This window comes from Chanodichthys erythropterus, chromosome 10 (genome assembly GCF_024489055.1).
Source record: "Chanodichthys erythropterus isolate Z2021 chromosome 10, ASM2448905v1, whole genome shotgun sequence".
Taxonomy (NCBI): domain Eukaryota; kingdom Metazoa; phylum Chordata; class Actinopteri; order Cypriniformes; family Xenocyprididae; genus Chanodichthys; species Chanodichthys erythropterus.
The window spans coordinates 8902495-8907648 of record NC_090230.1 but is presented as its reverse complement, the minus strand read 5'-3'; the positions used below and the strand labels follow the sequence as shown (position 1 = coordinate 8907648).

At 33.4% G+C, this 5154-nt stretch overlaps 1 long non-coding RNA gene across 1 annotated transcript; it reads left to right on the top strand.

The window, feature by feature from the left end:
* The first annotated feature begins 1812 nt into the window (after positions 1-1812).
* LOC137029051 (uncharacterized) lies at positions 1813-4190 on the top strand. Its single transcript, XR_010896254.1, has 3 exons — positions 1813-1938; positions 3942-3982; positions 4065-4190. It is a non-coding gene; the product is annotated as an uncharacterized lncRNA (long non-coding RNA).
* The last annotated feature ends 964 nt before the right edge of the window (positions 4191-5154 follow it).

Here is a 5154-nt window from a genome sequence, read left to right as displayed (position 1 = left end):
ACGCTTTACAAAAGCATCATCATAAGACAGTCATTTTGCATAGTCACAGACAGTCATTTCGCATAATCAATTGAGTGGACAGTAGACATTTGCCCAGTCCCGAAACAGACATGATTGCAGTACAAAAGCAGATCGAAGTGATCAAGAAGGAATGTAAGAAGAAAGTAAATCAGAGAGATAGCAAGGAGCAAGGCCATGGAGTGATTTAAAGCTAATGTGAGATGACACAGGATGTTGCAAATAAGAATGGGGTGATATGAGCAGATTGTTTAATATGGCTTAATTTTCTTGCAGCAGAATTTTGAATGTACTGTAAGTGAGAAATAGAGTGTGCTGTAATCCAGCAAAAAAGAGCATTAGAGCATGTTTTGGTTTTCATTCGTCACATGTGTACCTTTTGTTCCAAGTTCCTGCCACTCATCAGGCATTATGGACACTAACTCACTCACAGCTGTGCATCATTAGTTCACTGTGTTGGAATTACCTTTGATCTTCTTTGTCTGTTTGCCAGTGTAATGTTACACTTACATAAGTTTTGGTCAAGTAAAATAAATAAACAAACAAACAAATAGCACATTTGTGGAAATATGAGTAGTCCTACAGTTAATTTTTTTTTTATTTTTAATAGTTTCTGAGGTATCCATTGGGTTTATATGGGGAAAAAAATAACAATTGCAGCCTCTTGAGGGCAGCAGAGAAAACATATTACATAGATGTGTGTTGCGTTTGCTCATGTGAAGTGCTGTTAAGTTCGAGTTTCCACATCAAGCACCACTCCTTACTAGTGAATGACATCTGGTCAAACCTGCGCTTATCTTGATGAAAAATCAAACTAAACGAATCAAACTGATGTATTTCAGAAACAGCACACTGACAAAACAGACATCAAAATCATTTTGTCCATATAATAATAATAATAAAAAAAACATACATAACAATATTCTATAATACAAACAATACAAAATGCTAATACATACAATATAGAAAATACATCAAAAAGAAGAGAATCACAAATCTGGCAGCCATGAGAAGAGGACAATCACATCAACAATGAATAATATTGAAATAACAAAACAAATCACTGCACATTTTTGCCTTTTCTGTCTCGTTATTATTTTATCCATAAAACCTTTTTACCATGCCAATAAAGCCACTTGAATCTTGAATCTATTAACATTAAAATAATGCAAAAGAATAGATGAAGCAAAACAAATGCATGTGTGCCAATGAATTCAAAAAGGTAAACTGAATTAAAACAAGCAGCACACAACCAAACCTATTCTGATACTGTATGTTTATAAACAAAGTTTAAAGGCAAATTCATGACAAGGCTGTGTTTGCTTTCTCTCTCTTTTAGTGTCAGAATGAGGATGCAGAGGATGCAGTTTAAACAAAACCACAAAACACTCTGTACTTGCCCACTCACCTGCTCATCTAGTCTGACTAGAGAAACTAGAAGTTTCTCCTCCCATCAGACCGTCAGGGAGAATCACCCTTGAATCACTTCATTCTGTCAGGATGAAAACAAGAGAGAGGAACTATGAGGCAGACCTGTCTGGATTGAGCCCAGATATGAAAAGAAAAACAAAGAACAAACAAATAAACAACAACAACAAACAGGTAATTTCTTTTAGAAGATTAATTTGTTAATTAATTTTTGAAAACCATTTTTAAAAGCCAGACTGTTTTTTCCTGTTGTTTGTCATTCTTTCACTTTATTTTTCTCTATAAGTCAGAATGAGGGTTATTTGAAATCCTGTGTTCTTGTCTCTTGCAGTGACAATAAACTAAAGTCAAGATGTGACGGAGTCTTAAGACTCGATGATAGCAGGAATATATCAGACGTCATTCAGAGAAATGATTCACTTGAGGATCAGGAACCAGAACACAATGTTTTCCCAGAGGAGTTTAAGAAGGAAGCTTCAATCTCATATTCATGTAAGTCTGAGCACATTTACTTATTTGAAAATATCATCTACTACTATTATTATTATTATTATTATTATTGTATATCAAACGTAATTATTTTTCAGTGAAACTAGCACAATATTTTGTATACTGTTAAAACATGTCATACTGTAAGTTACCTTACTGTATATGATGAAAAACTGCAAATGTTTTTTCAACATCATATTATATGTAATTTTACTGTAAAATACTCTAAAAATGTATGGTTTGTACACATAAAATGTATGAATAAGGCTATCTGATAATTTAGGCTGTTTAGGCAAAACAGTAAAAAGACATTCCAGAATTCATTACACATCAGATCACATGATAATTTTTTTTGTAAATAATTCTTATTTTTGTTACCAGTAATGTAGCTACATTAGTGTGTTTTGTGTGACATTTTATGTAATTTAGTTCATGTTTATTGCATTATTTAGCCCTGGTGTTTTGTCTTTGTGTTTGACCCTGCACCGTACACTACTAACCATGTTTTATGAAAGGCCACTTCTCTTGTGCCACCTGTATTATTATGGTGGTTATTGGTACATTTTAAGGTAAAAGCAAATTTTGAAAGTTAAAGTAGCTATATTAACATAAAATTACTTAATGAAATATAAGGTTGGCATCAAACAAGCTTTTGTCATGTCATTTATTGATTAGGCTAATTAAAGTGCAGAAGTGACAGACAGATGATTTTAGATCAGAAACATGTTTTATATTAATAATTGTGAACATTCAGCAAGAGATCAGGAGTCTTAAATATGCTGAAGTAAATTTGAGAAAGATTAACGAATATCTGGGCATGTCTGATCAGTTCACGTGATTACTGTTGACATCACGTACGTCTGATGTCATCCCGTGAGCGCATGGAACAGAACCGGAAGAGTCATACGTTCTGTTGAAAAAGTAGTATTTCATCCTAATTTCAAAAACATTTTATGCATTATAATTAAATAAAATATATATTGATTATATGTGGCAGCCATGATAATCAGGTATGTTTGTTGAATGCAGAATTAAATGCTATATAGACAAACATGTACACTTCAGCAAAGAAGGCCTGATGTAGTTTGATGTTTGTGCTTGGCCTGCTGTGTTTTGGTTGTCAAATGCTTTATTTAAACTAGAATTAAAAGGAAAGTGTTGTTAAAACATTAAACACAAATTGGTTAATTAATGATTATAAAGTTTATATGAATGGTTTATCTGCTGTAACTATTATTTTGATTAAGTGGTTAGCATTAGCACCATTTTGTTCCCAGGTAAAAAAAAAAAATACTATAGTAATTTATAGTAAATACTATAGTGTTTTTGAACCATACTATAGTAAATTGTAGTATACTGTATATATTATAGTATTTACACTTGTTAATGAATGCTACAGCATACTGTAATATTAATTATAGTGAACTGATCAACTGTAATAAATACTGTAGTATACTTTAGTTTTTACTACAGTAAACTGTAGTGTATTGTAGTATAATATACCGTATAGATTAAAGAAAACTTAGTACAGTATTGGGTAACAATTTGTTTATATTACTATAGTTGTTATATTATCACAGCAACTGTAGGATTACCACAACAAATTAATTCAAGTGCTTTACTGTATGGTTCAAAAACACTATAGTATTTACTATAAATTACTATAGTAATTATAGTATAGTATTTTTTCACCTGGGCTGGTAAGTTAGTTTTAGTTTATAGTAGTTTGATTTGTAGTGAATTCAAGGTTTTACCAATAGGGTAAGATGGGTAAGGATGCTACCTTAAGAACATTTACTGCCAATTTGTAACATATTTAGAGATGAATTTAGTGACACCTGTGATCAGTAAGAAAACCAAGTATGGGAGGACACCCTGTCCTATCTTACCCTCTTACCTGTATTATGTGTGTTATGTGGGAACTCATGACTTTAGTGTTGTTTGTACCGTGTTATTCAAGTTGAACCAAACAAAGTTAAATGAACTTGTTTTTTCTGTCTCTGCAGTTGTGGCTTCATCTGTGTGTTTGCAGTGCTGATAAATAAAGGTGAGCACCTGAACAAACTACATTTGAAAGATAAATGAATGCCTGACTGTTAAAGTTTCAATTAAAGTTTTTCTTGTTTCAGTGTTTCTGCAGGTCACAGTAGTAGAGGCTGTTATTGGCGGTTCTGTTGTCCTTCCGTGTTCTTCCACTGAACATGATCATAACCTTCAAGATATTCATGTGTTTTGGAGACACAATGGCAGCAAGACTGTGCGTGATATAATTCCCAGCAGTCATTCACAAGAGAAACAGGATTCAGAGTATAAAAACAGAACCGAATAATTTCCAGAGGAGTATGAGAGAGGAAACTTCTCCATCAAACTCCATAATCTCATTTATGGTGATACAGGAGAATACAGCTGCCTCATCACACACTCATCTGAACAGAAGACTGTACAGCTGATCATTAAGGGTGTGTGAAAGTAGTAGATTAGTGCATGAAGTTTTTTATTTAACTACAGTTGTTTGCTTTAAAATCTAAATGCTTCAAGAAATTGATCCCACTAGTTCACAAGTGATGTTTCAGTCTGAATGCTGCTGTTTATTAAGTATAGACGGCTCTGTTGTCTGTCACAGTGAGGTAAAATGACCTGATATACTTTTTTTTGTTGCAGAATCAACAGCAGAAAAAGGAACCATATCCACTGGACAAGAAAACCAAGGAACAAGAAAACCAAGCAGCGTGTGGATACCATCACCTTGGCTTTGGGGTGGCATTGTATTCAGTATAGTTATAGTTATACTTATACTTATTGTTATAGTTATAGGTTTCATTTTAGTTTACTTGAGAAAAAAGTCCTCAAGCAATCTTAGTGCAGGCAGACGCAGCATGAGTTCAGATGCTCATGAGGTTGAAAACATTATGAATTAGTAAGAGCTGATAATAATAAAGATAAAGTTGGTACATGGCACAACTGTATAGCTTGGTGTACCAGCAACAATTGCATGAAATTTTGCGCTAAACACTGAGTCAGAGGAGGAGGTCAGTGCTTCACTTTTGCTGCCACAACTTTGGATGAGATAATGAGATGGGTGTGCAAATGATTTGGTTAAAGAACAGGGAACAGAATGGAAACTGTTACTGTATTTCCTGCTGATCACATTAAGCCTATAACATATTTTACAGCCGTTAGGATAGATTTCATGGGAAATCATTAGTCTGTGTGTGTTTG